Source organism: Diuraphis noxia, unplaced genomic scaffold (assembly GCF_037042655.1).
Source record: "Diuraphis noxia isolate RWA-SAM2 unplaced genomic scaffold, SU_Dnox_SAM2 contig0001, whole genome shotgun sequence".
Taxonomy (NCBI): Eukaryota; Metazoa; Arthropoda; class Insecta; order Hemiptera; family Aphididae; genus Diuraphis; species Diuraphis noxia.
This window is the reverse complement of record NW_028301711.1, coordinates 79,813,493-79,832,392: the sequence shown is the minus strand read 5'-3', so window position 1 is coordinate 79,832,392 and position 18,900 is coordinate 79,813,493. Positions and strand designations below refer to the sequence as shown.

Genomic DNA, 18,900 nt, shown 5'->3' with positions numbered 1-18,900 from the left:
TATTTAAAAATGAAAAATTGTATCAAAATCAATAATGCAATAACATCAAGTACTGAAATACTCTGCCGGAACAAATTTTTGGCAGAAAGCTGCAGGTTTGAAGTGGTATCATTATTTTGATACAATTGAGCAGTAAAGCTGTGAATAAGAAAAACCCGAAAACAACAACGGAATAAAGAAAATGTTTTTATTCAATTATAATTTTGAATGCGTCAACAGCAAGTATAATTTTATTAGTACGTGTTTAGGTTCAAATGGAACCTATATAAGATAAATATACCACCGATTCTATGTATTTCGATAAAAAAACCATTTTTATTAGGACGTTTTATTCCTGTAATCGTATTATACATCCGCTGTTCGCTATGTACCTATTCCTATTTGGCCTTACTATACTTCTTCTTCTTCAGAAAAAATAAATGTATCGATCCATCCACTGACCACTGGTCGCTGCAAGTTTTCCCAAACAAAATCAAACTTATCCACCTAATTATATAACATAAACAAATATTTTTCTTATAAATGTAGGTACTTATTTGGTATAAAAAACATTAGACACGATCACATAGACGTACATTTTTAAATAAAAATTGGGGGAGGGTAGTATAGGCACATAAGGAGTGTTCTTTAGTGATAAATATTTTTATTTTTTTTCAAATAAGAACCGATTATTTTTGCGATAGACTATGAAGTGGATGATTTTTTTTTAAATGCTTAGTTAAGTAAAAATTTGATTGAGTAATTTCTGATAATTGTATAAAATATATATAGATATACATTGGGGATAATTATTGCCCTGGAAAATGATTATGCACTATTGACTATTATAAAATGATACATTTGATATTTAATGAAATAATATTTGGTAATACTTATTAATTATTATGTAAGTACTAAAGAATAATAAATTATTAATGCGTTGGAATAACTAAACTTTACTATAATATTATGTTAATAATTAACGCATATAAATTATGATATTACAATTAAACAAAACTTTTTTAACATTAAAAGCTTATCTAAAGCTAATAAAAACAATACATAAAGTAGTAACTTGAGTTAAAAAAAATTATTTATTTTTACACCGGGACACACAATAGTGACTGTAGAAATGTTAGATATTATAAATAAGAACTCCAACCTTATACTGTTCCTTCTATTACACTATTAAATTGTAATGGCTTTGGTTAGTAAATGTTTGTCAACTAAAATTACTATCACTGTCAACTATTTATTTTTTTACTCATTTTATTTAAAATGATTATCTACCATAGCTATTTTTATATTGGCTATTTTACAAAAATTAAATTAATTTCAACCACGATAATTATAAGATATTATTAATTTAGGTTAAAAACTTGGTATTTATTTCCTAAAAATATAAGTATTTGATGTCCACCTTTGATCTCGTTAGATAATTAAATGTCGAACTTTTATATTATTGTAATTAATGGTTTATAAATCATGCACAACAGGTACATGTCACTAACTTGGCATATTATTATACACACGTAGATAAAACAATAAAAAATATATAATATTCAGTATTGTATTAATCAATAATTTCTAGTTTTGCCTTTTACGTACATCATTAGACCTGCAATGGTGTCACACATTTGATGTAAATTTGTGGCCGTGTTAAGGGGGGGGGGGCAAAGGGAGCATTTAACCCTGCATGTCTCGAGCATGAAAAACCGACGTTTGTGATTTTTCGACTTATATTAATGCCCCTGGACGCCAAAAACTCAACGCGGCCCTGTGTAAATTTCAGTAAAATGTTTTTTTTTTGCAATGCGAAAGTAACGATTTAATAAGTAGTACAGCGCGAGTGTAATAGGTATAATTTGCGATATTCGACAACCTATATGCAGCCGCAGACGACGGCGACGATAATATTTTCAAATAATTTATAAGACGATATCGCAGATTTGTTTGGAATAAATGTCACGCGTGTATAATATTTTATTTTTATAGAGTGAATTTAACTCGAGATAATATTATAATATGTGTAATTACAACGCGAAAGTATTAATATTATGGTGTAATAATCTGCAGCCAGGCACCCAAACAATATAAAAATTAATAACGTTCTCGAATACATCACGATTTGTGTTGTTATTTTCGTCCAAACTGCCACGTTATTTATATTATAAGGAACAATCTCTGAGTGAACAAAATTATTTTTTGTTGTAACTGCAGTTTGTGTGTACCTATGATTTTAATCTTAGAAATGTACGTTCGAACACTTGATGGTGTTTCGTTAAAAAAAAAAAAATGTGTTTCCTCAAAACACCGGATTACTTATTGCAATTATAAAAATGTAACAATGAGGGGAATTTTGATTTCATAGTACACACACTTGGATCTTAATAATTTGTGCTACAAGAATACATCAAAATTAAATGTATATATTTAGGTACTTACATGGCTACACGTCCTACACCTTTCATAATAGCATAATACCATAATACCATAATACCATAAATACTCATTGTAATTTTAATTGTTTTTTTCGCAGAATTTAACAGCCCGGCTATTAATTATTGTAGACTAAACTCTGGCTGGTCATAAAAGTATTGCATAGCACCCATCACGAGGAAAACAGGTTTCATAATGTGATAACATTACATAAGTTTAAAATAATTTGTTCACTAATATGCAGAATCACCAAGTTAAGTAAATTTATTTACCAAGAAAAAGTTATCACTAAGTGATGAAAAATTAAATATTTGAATATTAAATATGATTAAACACATTACACACAACCTCACTATAAAGGAGCAAAAAAAATTATGAAATCTGAATTTTAATAATCGTTATCAATATTATCAATTAATTGCTCGTGTTTAATAGTTTGACGGAGATATCGGGTACTAACTTGTTACGAAGTCTCAACAAAAGAAATTCGTATTATAGAGATAAATTTGGTTCTAATGAGCAAATGCACGAAAAAAATATTTATCATACATACCTAATTTTAGTTGCAAAATGTATAGTAAATACTAAATACAATTATTTCGTTGTAAAAAGTAAATATATAATAAACGAATTTAGTTTAGTAGATATAAAAATATAAAATATACAAAATTATAGTTAAATTAATTATTGATATAACAAGTCAACAAGGTATCATTTAGTGGAATCAACCATTAGTTACAGTTTGGGAAAAAATACTAAATGCATGATACAGCTTAGTTAAATTAAATTAAATTTATATTTCACCGTTAGTGGAATTATTGAAAAATATTGTTAATTGTCTTATTTGTATACAGGCTCTATGGGATTCCCAATGTATCCGTTCGTTTTCTGGAATTGTTAGTCGCTACGTAGATACTAAAGATAAACCAATCCGACCAACCAATCACGGTTTTCGTATTATTATGTTCTCTGTCGTCGTTCTTCCGTCTTCTGTTATTCCGAGTTCTGACAATAATAATGCTTACCATTACCCAATTCGTTTTTAGTTTTGACTTTAGTCACTTCACGTATTTTGACGTGGACATTCACATGCTTAACATTTTCATTTGTTAATTCGCTACAGACTTTTACGTTTTACACTTACCTGGTTTAAAGTTATTTCTACTTTCGCGTATTTTCAGTTGTCACTTACTGTGTGTTATGTGATCATCAGTGTGAAAATTTGAAGATTCTGTCATTGTCCGCGGTAAGTCTAACTAAGTTTTTTTAATGATTATTATACTAGTTATGTAAATATTACACTACAGCAGAGGTTCTCAACATTTTCAGACCAGGTTTCCCACTTTAGCCATTTTCAGACGTGAGCCCCCTCCCTTAAAAATAATTTTAATAACGCTTTTTATTACGCAAATTTCAGAAATCTTTTTTTGTCCTTTCAACACAATGTCGATTTTTAAAATTTTCTCGTGCCCCCTATAAAGCTTTCGTAGCCCCCCTGAGGGTTGCGTCCCTAACTTAGAGAACCTTTGCACTACACTAAATGTATATTGTACATTTTAATAATTTAGTTCAACACTCACGTATTGTAGATTAATAATTTCATTAATGATAAGTTCCCAACACGGATATCTATATTATTTTTGTACTATATAAGGTGTAACGGGACTATTTAACAAATTTACATTACAAATATTACTATATTTGTCAAATAGTACTGTTACACTCTGTATATCCTAATTATTAAATTACAAGAGTTCATAAACCAAATATAGAATAAAATATAAATAAATATAGGATGTACAGCGATAGTTCTGTGCAATAGAAATAATATAAAAATATTTAATTAAAATACTTTGAAAGTATAGTTATTACTTATTATTAATTATTATAACTTGTAATATAAATATAATATTATGCATACATTTTTAAGTATTTCGTAGGATGTTGTTACGTAGATATCAAATCATCAATGTTATATAGGTATTTATATAAACTAGAATACGGGGCGATTATATGTTCTATACTTTTTGTAAATTTTTATACATTTCATCAAAAATAATTTTAACTTGGAACAAAAAATGTTTATTTTATAGTGTCCACATGGTTACTTTTTTAGTTTTGATTAATGAGCATTAACAAAAAAATTATACCTATGTCGTGTACGCTGATACAACACCTATTATAAGTGTGTTATTAAATGCAATAACCAAGTTTTGGTGTGTTATCAATTTTAGTTATAAAGTTCGTTCATATTTTATTTATCATATTTACCTATACATATAATATAATATAATCATAATCCAATTAATCCATATGTATAGGTCTAGACTAGACCGTCTAGTTCCGTGCTAACTTTCGTTGGATCAACTGTCTCCAAGAATGGTCAAAATGATCAAAAGTGATGTCAAAACGACAACCGTTGGCCCCAGGAAAATTAATATTTGACGTCCCAATTAATAATATACGTATTTAAACATTTACCAACCTTTAAAATATTACAACTTTTACCACCTTAGGCTTCTTGCTCCATTTCTAGGCATTGCTCTGTATATAGGTTCTGTATAATTTGTATATACTTATATATAATCTTTAGGATGATTAAAATTGTCCATAAAAAACGATAAAAAATTTGATAGTGAACAATGACTATAACTGCAACTTTTACTACGGATAAAAAAAATTTCGTAATTAAACAAAAAACATTTTTGATTGATTTACATCTATTAAAGAGTGCGGCGTTTAATGAGTATATTAATTACAATCTATACATTACGTACAGTAATTAAATTTTATAAAAGAATTTTATATTTCAGACTGTGAATGACTTAAAGAAAGACTCACATTATAAAATGTGTTTAAAATATAATTACTCAGTTACTTACATGATATTTTAAACGGAAAAAAATTATATTCTTATTAATTATTAGGCAGTATTTTTTGTTACGTTGGTAACAATACTATGAATAAAATGTATAAATCAATTATTTTATACTGACCTGTATATATCAGTAGGCTTAGATAGCAGCTAGTCTAGCTAGAAATGCCTTAATTAATTATAAAAAAAATAAAAAATAAATACTGACCATTTCTCTAAAACTAATTATGATGTAGATACAAATAATATAGTTATAATATACGATAATACGATTTGCATTGAAAAAGACGAATGGCAAAAAACGGGTATTTAGACATTTTTTTTTTTAGTTAATACTTGCAATTCATATTACCTATCTTTTTCTTTTATTCGTGCCTATTTTTTAAAATTGATTGCTCACAATTATTGTTATGTGTGCCATGCATGTTATTATAGAAGGTAAACAAACATTAAAAAAAAAATTATATTTTTTCAAAACAACCCTCTGCAGTTGCAGGTAAATTCACATAATTATTATTATAATGTATTATGACCACAATAATGACAACTTAAAATGTAAAATATTGTTCTGATTATGTGGAAATACGCTTGTATATATTATGTATATTACGTGCGTTTGTATTCGTATATAATAGTAATAATAATAAAAATAATGTTTAATGTATGGTAGTTTAGTAGGTAGTTATGTATTGTGTACACTGCGCAAATAGCGTTTTGATTCGTGACGGGAGAAAAAACCGCGCGAATAAACACGACTCGCGCGACGACGACGATGACGATAAACGGATCAAACTCTTCCTCGTCCTCCACATCGTCGTCCTCGTCGTCATCATCATCATCATCATCGTCGTCGGGCGGTGCTCGTCTGCAGGATCTCTCGAGAAACTTATTAACACACGCGCATTATATACACACACGTACTTTTCTTCTGCCGAGTAAACGCGATCCGAACTGCTAATTTATGTGCCGCACACGCATACACATACGCACCGTACAATATAATATATAATATATATTATATATTATTATAGCTGATATACGTGTCGGCAATGCGGCGGCGGGTACCGCGGTAGGTGTGTAAGCTGGTATATACCTGGTAATACCCATATCATTTATGTATATACAATATTATAATATAATCGTGGTGGGGCGGCACAAGTTTTCGAGGAGGTGATTTGGTGGGGGGTGGGGGGTGGTGGTGGGAGGAATAGAAAATATCGCTTCGTGTGTTGTGTGCGCGCATTTAAATACGTCGGCGACGAACTTTTTTTTCTCCACTCGTGTAATATACCTACACTTGCCTACACTACCTATATGTATATACCTACGTTATGCGTCATGTGCAGCTGCTGCAGTGCATATATATACATAACACATACTATATCGTTGATCTCCGCGTGAGCTGATGAGTTCGCGGGCGCTCTCCTCTCGCGTCAGTCCGCTGCTCGCCCGAGACACTCGCTCGTCGTCCGACACTCTGTGTATGTGTGTGTGTGTGTGTGTGCTGGCTTACGTTCACGATTCGCAGCAAGCCGTCGACACTGTTCGCAGGTATATAATATATACGTTTATTGTATATAATATAGTGCGCATATTGTAGAGTCTCTGCTGCACCGTCGCTGTGTAGGGCATATTATTATAACGTACACTATTATGCGCGCATATCCGCGAAGCCATTTGTTCGCAAATGTGTTTGAGCACAGATCATATCGGCAGCTTCGGTCCGCCTCGTATATACGGGTGGGTCGACATCACGGCTGCACAGGCTCATGCATTATGATGGGTAGGCTGCACCTACGGCGGCGAACTCGAGCGCGGCGTCGCGTGCACACACACACACACACACACACACACACACATTTTACATATTATACATGTTTATATATTTTATATTATTATTATTATGCTCTCGTAGTCTCATTCCTCTTATAATTGTATATCAGCCGCCGTGCACACTCAACACACATGCCTATAATACGTAATATCTCTCTCTCTCTCTCTCTCTCACACACACACACACACACACACACACACACACACACACACACACACACACACACACACACACACACACACACACACACACACACACACACACACACACACACACACACACACACACACACACACACACACACACACACACACACACACACACACACACACACACACACACACACACACACACACACACACACACACACACACACTCGCGAGACTTGTCAGGCGTATATTATTTTATACTTTATAAGATGCTAGCCGATCCTGCAGCACGGATCCTTGTCTGTGAAAAATTAAATGTCCACGCCGGTTACCCCGTTGTTGATTTGCTCCGTTAAATGTAATGCAGATTTTTTAATAAATTAAATTAAATTAAACACTTTAACACGGTTGTTTAGATTTTTTCGACCAAGTATAAAATATAGGTAAAAAATTATCAACACTACTGATTTATATATACGTTACATATTATTTCAAACATGTTTTATAATTCAATTATAAGAAAAATCAAAAAATACAAGTAATAGATAGGTACTATGAAAATCGTTTATCGGCGACGAAAATATATATAGTTGTACCTAGCCTAAAACCTTTACAAACATCTTTATAATCACAATTTAAAATGTTGGCTTCATGATGCACATTCCAATAAAGTATATATTCTATATGTACACCAAATTTCCGAACCATAAGAATGCGAAAGACTTGGGCACTTTTCGATGGATCACTCACGAACATTGCTTTTTATTGATGATGTAATGCTCATAGTATACGCATGCGCATTGCGTACAGTATTACATTATAAGACGTGATAACATGTCCATACGGACTTATCATTACACATTATCCATTTTCTGCAATACTGGATCTGATTTTCTCGGATCTCGTATACGAATTGTCTTTAAAATATTGGAAATTATACAATCCGGTGGAGGGGGGGAGAGGGAGTCTAATTCACTTAGTGACTACACATGACCAGATCCCTCGGTCAAATGAGCAAACTGGTGTTCGGTTGATAATGTCCCGCTCTCCCACTGTGACGCCACTTTAAATAATTGAACTCCGAGGAATATAATATGGGGTAAAATCAAATAGCATGAAGATGTGGTTATGTTTGAATTTTACTTGAAAAATGTGTACCTAGTACCTACACACAAAAAAAGTTGATGTTCCAAAAAATAACATATACGAATTAATTGATAATCGTTAATCTATCGACGAAATCTTCGTCGTCACGACAAAGGCTAAACAGAGACTTTTCACATTTTACGTTAGTTTATTTCTAAATTAATCTCGCCGAGTTATAAAATACAATATTGTAATACATCTATTATACAAATTAAATTATTTTTAATTTTAATTATTTTAATTAAAATAAATTGAAAGTTCCAATAATAATTATTAAATATGTATAATATAATGTCATATTATATTTTTAATCAAGTCCGTTAAGTTTAGGTTTTAATTTTGGTTATTCAACATAAGTTTAAGTTAAACAATATACCTACACATTATATGATATTATATGCGTGTGAGTGTGTGACAAAGTACTAAATCGAATTGGGGTTTGAAAATCGTTGATTGGAGTTGATCAAATTTAACGTTGCCTTTTTCTGAACAGAATTCAATTCGATCATTAACCACCATTTCGTCTGTTTCGAGTACTATCCCAATCACTCGACCATTCTTATTTAGATAAGGGTTGTTATTTGCGTCGATTTGGCTATCCCTTTGACATAGCACGAATTTACACTTGTTATCACTAATATGCAGAATCGTAATATTGAATACGTTATAAATTATAATATACGGTAATATATGTGATTGCCTTAACGGAGTTGCCGATTGATAATTTCAAATATTAAGCTAATAAAGACATTGAAAAATAAAACCTTGGTAGTATACATGTGCGGCGAGATGCAATGTAACAATATGTGAATCATAAAACAATAGTAATCTCTAAGTCCCCAGCCAAGCAACATTGAAAAATTAATCAGTTATCTAAAACAAACTAAATTATACCAAATTATTTAACCTAGATATATCTCAATCCTTTTTGTTCATATTATTACCTTTGTTTTGTATATATTATTGTTAATGACTCATTCTTGTTAAAAAAAATATATATATGTTAAAGGCCAATAACCTTTGTTGTTGAGGCTCATTTAAAATTAAAAAAAAAAAAATAATAATAAAACAATAGTTACCCGAAAGTCGTTTGGTAATAATGTTTTAAAAATAATTACCTACTTAATATGAATTCTAAACAATCCAATTTTTAATATATTTTAGTAATATATTCTTTCATATATATAATATTTTAAAACCTACGACTTTGTCTTAAATGTTCTCACCGCAAACGGCTTAAGGTAGGGTATAATAATTTTTATTATGATACCTAATGTTATATTTAGGTACTATAGAAACGCCTACTTATTGGATAGTAGATAACCCGAACATGTCTTGTAAAATTTAGGGGAGGTTTTTGAAAAACATAGAAATCGATCTTAGGCTAGGATGGCGTTGAAAAGATCACCTTGTGCGAATATAGAACACGCTCGGAAAATTCTACTACTCAAACCTATTCTCGCGTATAAATCGAACTCGATATAGGTACAATATCATAGGGCCTAAATGCATAGAACTGCAGCGGTTAGATCCGATAACCATCCGATGTGTCCGCACTGCAGCACGTTTATTATAGGTGTAACACATGTCCGTATGTATAAAATATGTATACATAATGATGACCGTCTGTTGCGCTCGTGAAATGCATTGGCGAAACCGTGACAGTATACATTATTATGTGTGTGTGTGTGAATGAACGGAATAGGAATGAACGGTGGTAGGAATAAACGAGAAAGTTATGGGCTGTGCAGTTTGCGTTTAACATGGCGTATACAGTACATGCATGTAGATTTGTGATTTGATTTTTGGAAGTGTTTTACATTCAAATTTAAAGTATAAGACACATTGGCTGGTATGTGTCCTATGAAAAAACTAAGTTATTCTTAGTTAATGATTAATGAAAAAAAAAATTTTCAATCATACGTATTAATATATTATAAAAACAGCCCTTGTAGTAAGTGTTCAATACAGTCTATACGCCAGCGGTTCCCAAACTTTTTTCCGTGGGGCCATTTTTTGGACCAAATATAGCCACGGTACCCTGTTTGAATACCATGAAAGATAGGACAAAAATATACTCATTAATTACAATTTTTGAGAAAAACGTTATATTCGTTATTATTACTATTACTATTATTATTCATTTTAAATTATTTACTATATATCGTATAAAAATTGTAAACTCTATCTCTATCTCTAGATAGCCTACTGTTGGCTAGGAATGTCTTATAAAATTTAAAAAAAAACTATAAACCGTAGACCGCGGTGCCCTTAGAAAGTACTCGCAGTGCACAGTTTGGGAACGGCTACTATACGCTTATTTAAGACACATTTTTTTAAAATTATTTGTTAGTGGAAATCTATTTATAAGGCTAGAGGTTAAATATTTACATGTTAAGACGTAAAATTGATAAATAAGTGCTAAATTCGCTCATTGTGCCCATCACAGCCCAGTGCACATCCCTCTTTTTTTTATAATCTGCATTGTACTACCTAACGATTTGATTATTTCGAGAACAATGATTTTATAAGTACGTAGTACACCTGTGTACTAGTAGAGTGTGTGTTTTGTATATACTCTAAGGCTAAAAGTGGGCTAGTCAGTGAAGTAATAAACTTGAGTTGTGAAGTTAAAAACGATAAATTAAAAGTTAATAACATTAACAGAGAATATATTTAATTCTATAAAAGTTTAAAGATAATGAGAACAATGTTAACTAAATTTGGTTAAAAAGAATAAGTTATTTATCTCTTTATTTAATTTTTTTAATTAGGTAGGTACCATCCGGATCTCACATCTGACTGTGAAACTTCTTATATATATATTTGCTTTTTTTTTAACATAATATAACATTCAAGCCTTTTTGATTAATACAGTTTAAACTAATAATTAAAATTCATTATATTATTTAATTGTACGAACTACCTATGTTAATTGTTTCTTCTATATCGTACGAAGTATAGTTGTAATATAAGATACAAGATATAAGATAACATTTATTTCTGTTTTTTATTGGACACTACTTATATATAAAGCGTAGGCGTATTACACGTTTGTGTTAATTAAATTATAAAATCAAGGAAGAATATTTATTTATTTATTCAATATGTATACACAGCGTGATTAAACGAAAAAATAACTTATCAGTTATCTGCTATGTATAAATAATAGGTAAATGTGAATGTAAAATAATATAATATTATGTAATATTAGGCCCATTATTTTTCTAATTGGAAAAATCCAAGTTTTCACAATGGATACCTACTCTAACTAGTGAAATTGTTAAGTTAATTAGAAAACTAATTACATTTTTAACTGCCCATATAATGTGTAAATTCCTGCAGCCTTGGTTGGTATGTGTTATACCTGTATATACGGTTTCGGTGTACAACGGCCATATAAAACGTTAACGTTGACGTGCCCATATATTTATACCCCATTACAAACGATATTAAAAAACATAAACAACATAATAATACATCTCGCTTTAAGATCGAGAGGAACCCGCGCGCTGGCTGGCAGGGGACGTTCCCGGAGGTCCCTCGGGACGACTGACGAGCTTGTCGCCCGGCTGTGAACGCAACGGACCCTGCTATAATTGTGGGTTAAACGCGTGCCGGAAAGTGTCGCAGACCCGACTGCCTCATGACATCATTATAATAATATAATAGAAACCGTGTAACGTCTGAACTGGTGTAATAATTTGAAATCGGCCATATTATTATTATTATTATTGTACGCACACAATGTTATCTCCATCTGCACCCTTCGAGTCATCCGCGTGATTTTTTAATCTATTTTTAAACGTATCGCGTTGTACTGCGGTTTTACGGTTGGTTTTTTTTTTTAATCGTTTTACACGCCATTGGTTACAACCATTAATTAGCGGTATAATATCTATAATATGTTGTGTGAGATGCTGGTAACGTGCAGATCGGAGGAACTACCAGTTAAATAATATTTAAGTGATAGTAGCTCTATAGATATAATAACCGTGGCCGGGGGTAGATAGATGTCAGAATCTTCAATATATTTAAATAACTATAGGATTCTATTTCAGTTATCATTTAGCTGTATTGTGTTCCTACAATAATTATAAATATAATAATACTTACAGATATTTACTATATAGTGACACAATGTAACTGTATCGTAATTCTATATAGAGTTCAGCAGTGGATTTATTGTGGTCTATAGTGCACCGTGAACTAACTTAAACATTAATTATGTCTGTTAGTCATATAGGCCATACAATAATTGTGTGTGTGTGTGTGTGTGCTGTGTGTGTGTGTGCTGTGTGTGTGTTAATATTATTGTATCGGTCAGCAGTTAACACTATATAAACATAGGTGTCATATAACATACTAACATATACATTTATAATTGTTTAAATTTATTATTTATAATTGTTACAATACTGTTCAATTTCAGCCATATACCCGATATTTAAACACTTCGTCCAGTCGTTCGTATTTTTTTTTCTCGTCAATTTCTAATCTGTACTTAACTCGGGAGTTGGAATTTGGAAGGCCGAGTGCTCCGTTTTGTTATATTTTAGCATATGACTTCGGTATAATATATGTAACAGGACGCTTTGAGCAGCGCCTAAGCTATTTTAGCCAACATATATCCTCTCATTCATAAATTCTTTATCAATCAAAACATATCTTTTCAATATTATTGAGATTTATACGAACAACGATGACGCTTCGATAATTACATTAACTTTGTCCGGCAGTAGTAGATTATCAAATGTAACTATTTGAGAGTACAATGAAGTGTAACATAACTGTTACGAAAATTTATTTGTGCCTACAGATAAGAAGCTCAATACTTCTCAATATACCTCTGTGAGAGGCGAGTAATCAAAACTCAAAAGACCCGATTGTATGTATATATATATGATGTATGGATTAATTTTTTTTCTTTAAATTTTTAAAATATTAAAAATATTCTAAATACATAATATCATATACAATTCGGCTTAGGGTGAATAAATATGGTACAAGGGCCATCCGTTATTCATTCCTGAATTGTGTCTATAATCTAACAACTATAGAACAAAATATGGTGTCGGTTGGACGGCTTTGACTCGGTCGATTCTCCGTCCTGGATGTCTTGGCGGAATCATATTATTAGAGTGCACAGAAAACGCAAAACGGATACGATGAGTAGGTATATAATATATTATATATATTAAGTTGAAAAACGGCGTTGTTTGGCATTCTGGACACGTGGGCGCACCCCGCGTAAGTACTTTGCCGTGGTACCGTCGCGGAAATCGAAAAGGAACTCCCCGAAATTAGTTTCCCCATATTATTCTGTTTAACTCACGTCCCGACCTCACACCCCCCATCGCTACTTTTTGTTTGTGTTCGTCTCGTGCGTGGACTAGACTAACAATTTCTGCGCGCTCTGCTGCTAATATCATATTATATATTATATTATTCGAACAAACAATAACCCGAATCGCCGCAGAGTTCCAGCCCCATCCATAATATAACCATAGTGTTTCGTATTTGGAAAGTCGTAGTGAGGACGTACCTACAGAAGTCTACTTACTTGTTTATATAAATACATGTATTTTCAGTTTTTATCTATATTTAAATGTAAACTTTATTATTATTTTTTTTTAAATTAAGTTTTCTCCTTAAGCTCTATATTATACTAGTGCATCTCGCCATTTTGAAATGGTTTAAAAATGTTGGCAGAGGCTAAAATACATTTTTTTTTCGTACTACGCACCATATAAAACTTGGATTTAACGTTGGCGGAGGTTCTGCCACTCGCTCCAAAAAAAAAGTGAGTTTAATCCATACACATAAACATAGCTAGGGTAGCCAATTTCTATATTTTTTAATCTACAGACTAAATCACAAAAAATGGTACTGATCTTGAAAACATATTACCCATTCATTGAAGAAAAAACTGTAAAAAAAGTTACTATAGTTTTTATAGGCCATTACACAATTTTAGTCATTGAATGTTGGTAAATTTTTGAACTCCGTATGGCTATTGTCTCATATGTGATTTAATAAATTATATAATATTGATATTATCAAAGGAGCTTGTGGATTCATGACGAACGTTTTGTGAATAATCCATTATTATTCTACGACGGAAGTCAGATTCGAAACGGCGACCACCGTCCGCACAGAGATCTGCGGGGACAATTTAATTTTCATACGCGAAATATATTATATTATATTATTATAATGCGATGACGTGGACGCGCGGACGAGAGTGAATCGGCCCGCACTCGAATTCTACTGCACTCTCGCACATTTAGCGGGTTTCCGGTACACTGAAGCCCTAACGAGAAACACTCGAGAAGTGGTGGTAGCTCACGGAGTAGCTTATTTATTATATTGGTGTAGTACCTAGTAGAAATATCCTACACTGCAGTTGTACTATATATATATTATCATATTTCACTGGTTCGGCCTAAACTCGTCTCTACCCCAAGTCTCTGGCCATCACTATACACACACGCACTACACTCAGCAATTTTGTCGCACGTAATTAATATAATAACCGTGTCCGACACTTCATCAACTTCAAAAATTTGACATGTGGTGATTTTTTGAACGCCCGTCGTGCCCCTTTCGAACGAATAGCGGATTTAGATGATAGGCGGTAATCGCGATTTATCGAGTGGAAAATATGATAATTCGTTCTCAAGTGTACCTATATATGTTATGGGGCTTTGAGATTTTTTTAAGGGGGCTGATATACAAGCTATATATATTTGTTAGGTTTTAAGAAAAATTAAAATATTTTATATTTTAAAGTTTCTGGTTGTTGTGCTGTGTTTGATATTTTGCGTAATCGTGAAGAATAACGGTTTCACTCGAAATGTGTAGTCCCAATAAAACGCTACAGTTATAGCCTTAAAGGTTATTGAAAGTGACGAAATTGTCTCTATAAATTAGGAAAAACTTTGACTGTGTTATGTTACTGTAATTATATTACATATTGGAAAAAATTTATTCAACGACAAATATCTTTCGTATATTCAGTTATAAAGACCATAATGGTTGGCGGGAGAAGTGCAGATTGGGGATCGACAACGAGACCGACGAGTTTGATGCCTGCAGTAGATTAAAATATAACAAAATATTGGATGATATGAATATTTGATTTGGCCCTAGATGAGGCGCAGAACGCAGAAAACTGGAAAATGCAATCGAATAGAATACGACCGCTTTAACATCTGACTTCACAATATAACCTCCGTGACACATTTATAGTATGTCGCGAAAACGTAAAAACTAAAAAACGGTTCGCGGAGACGAGTAATAATAAATCGATGGCTAGGCGAGGAGAAGTGCGTAGCTAATACATCGCATAATATATTGTGCGCACGGGGTCGTTATTAATGTTGTCGTTATCGCTTGAGCATAGTTTAACTTAATATAATATGTAACACTGCTACGGGAAAAAATAAATAACTTTATGAGATAAACAATATAATAATAATGAGATTGTCGTCGCCGTCAAAATGTTTCCCATAAAGCGTGCCTCGTGCCGAAGCGTGTATGCCGTCATGGCACAACAGTGACTTCGTGTGATTCGCGAATCTGGGTCATGTGTGGAAATTAACTCTGATAAAAATCAATAATTGTTGTTTTAATGGATATTATTTCTTAAAAAAAAGTTGTTTGTTGGAAAAATTATTCCCGTGTGGCTAAATTATGGTTATAAGTGTTTTATGTAAATGTATAATAATTAATAATGGTGAGATGATCTCGTCTTAAATAATTCAAAGTAAACGCTTTTTCACTTGGATATTAACAATCGAAGATAAATAAATACATTCGTCATTTTTGTAAATATAATATTATGTGTTATATTTTACCCTCTTTTTGTTTTAATGACGGTTTTGAATGAGTATGTTTAAAATGTGATAGAGCTATTTTTTATGACTGTTTTTTGACTTAAAAGATAAAACTCATTATTGTTGTCAATCGTATTCTACACACCATCACTTACCGTGTATATAGGTTTCAGGACTCCGAGAGTTGAAGTACAATTACCATAATGGAGTCCTCTTAAAAAAATCACTCGTAGTTTTATTCTCAGAATATAATATTCTTATCATCATTCTTATAAAGTTATAAAGTACTTTATTATTGTAATTATAAAATCAATTCTATAGGTTTTCAACATTTTATTATTATTTATACTGTATCATTTATTCACTATTATTTTTCTTCAAATGCAAGTTTTAATAATGAAACAAAAATATTTTCTCTCGGCTTTAAAATTCGGTCAAAATAACACCTTTGGAATACTACCCTTACCTTTAACTATATAATACAATATAAATAATAGACCCAACTTAAGGGTCTTGAAAAAACCGTGTCCCTCCATTTAATAAAATACAGTTTTACGGATTATATGATATCGTCTAACCGATTTTCAGCGTTTCAACTACAATCTACATATAAATCCGAACAGTAGGAAGTCGTTGTTATATAAGAGTATAGCCAAAAGTAGATTTTTAGACTGAAATGTCTGACGGATGTCATATAACGACGGATTATAATTTTTGAATCATATATTTTACTATTTTGAAATCCGTTTTCAGAATTAAAATTCGTCTTCCGACCAAAGGTGCTAAGGTTTTCTCTTCCGGGTGATTACGTTTACCTATGACTAAACCATGCTTTTGTTCGTATAGTGACTGCGATCCAATTGACATAAATTAAAATTACCTGTTGTATAACTTAAAATCGTAAGAGATCGAAGAAGAGTCGACTCTAGACACACACACACACACTGAATCTGTGTAGGTATAATAATATTATTATACGATATGGCAGTGTAAGGCATGGCATATATATACATATCATATATACATCAGACGTATCGACGACGGGGCGACGTGCGCACGGAAAGAGTGCAGTGTTGTTGCCGGATGACAAATGCATGGGTGTTCCGCTGCAGTATATATATACGATATAGTAATTGAATTCCCGTGTTTTTTTCACTTTTTATGCCGACTAGAAACGCCGCGCGTCAAACCGTCATAAATAATCGTACGGGGCCCTACCGCCGCCGCCGCGTTATTCGTCGTGGTCTGTCCATGTGTGTGCGTGTGTGAGTTGAGACGATGATGTTGTAAATGATTATTGTATATTATACGCGTTTCCCTCTCCCCTCAATCATTCTCTCTCTCTCACACATACACGCGCGCGCGCGCGCGATCACGATCATAACGATATTTGACGGTTTTGTGTATTTTTCATATGTCTCTAAATCGACCGCATGTGATGACACCATCGATGTTCATGAATATTGAATATATATTACTTTGATATTTTTTTTTTGTTTTTTGTTTAAGACAGGTCTTTCGGAATGACTTCGGAATAATAAATTACATCGACTATACATCACAGTAGTTCCTAATATAATAGACAGGAATATAGAATATACCATGATATATTATGATATTGCGTCGCAGTGGATATAAACTAGTCTTGGCCATACTTGTTGTTATAGGTTTGTAACGTTTGCTGAAGGTATACAATGATGGGTTCGATAATATTATACGTTTATCTACACGGTTAGATTTTTCAGAAAAAAACAAATAAAACCAAAAATACCGAACTCCGATGACGAGTGATGAAAGCTGTGCAGTGAAATGCAAAACAAACGGGACATTTGATATTTTGATTTTAGATGCGTAGGGCGGAATAAGAGAGGCATATAGTGGCACGCATAATATCGAATATTTAAACATGAATGAACAAAAAAACCATCTATAATTAATTTAACTTTCAAACTGAAAGTGACTCGTCATTAGTATAATATTGTGAAAACGATAAACGTTCATATCCTATCCTATTATATCAGCTGTTTAGTAAGTACGTATAGGTTTCTCACCAAACTTTTTGTGGACCAGAAATAGTGGTATTCAAAAATTCACTTCGAATTAAAAAACGCCATTTGTATTAAAAAAAAAAAAAAAAAAAAAATGAATTGTTTATGATCATAAAAACGATAATTTTAAATAGAGCAGGAAGTGAGTTTATGGTTTTGAGATGGGTCATTACCATATATATAACCTCCTATATACCATTAATCACCCCTGTCTACTTGTCTTGATCACTGATGTTTTCCATAAATGTACAACTCGTGTATTATAATAATATTGTAAGTAACCTACCTATTTTTTTTTTAATTTCTGGGAATATAATATTTTTGTTTTATCTGTAGGTACACAATATATTATCTACAATATACGCAACAGCACAAATATAATATGCGTTTTGACCGTACAATCGTTAAAAAGAACCATTAAACACATTCGAATAAAATAAAATAACTCATCTGAGATTTTGAAACATTTTTGTATTTTACGATCATAAAAATATGTACACACTGCAAGTTACGGGAATGTTTTTTTTTTTTCATAAAATCTAACGATTCAATTTTTATTATAGTACATACAAAGAAATAATAATAATAAAAC

General features: G+C 32.0%; 1 long non-coding RNA gene across 2 annotated transcripts in view; it reads left to right on the top strand.

Moving 5' to 3' along the window:
* Positions 1-3,419: 3,419 nt before the first annotated feature.
* LOC149061940 (uncharacterized) overlaps positions 3,420-18,900 on the top strand; it is a 189,567-nt gene continuing 174,086 nt past the window's right edge. For both annotated transcript variants that reach the window (XR_016189421.1, XR_016189422.1), the window contains exon 1: positions 3,420-3,664. This is a non-coding gene — a long non-coding RNA (uncharacterized LOC149061940). The remainder of the gene's footprint in view (positions 3,665-18,900) is intronic.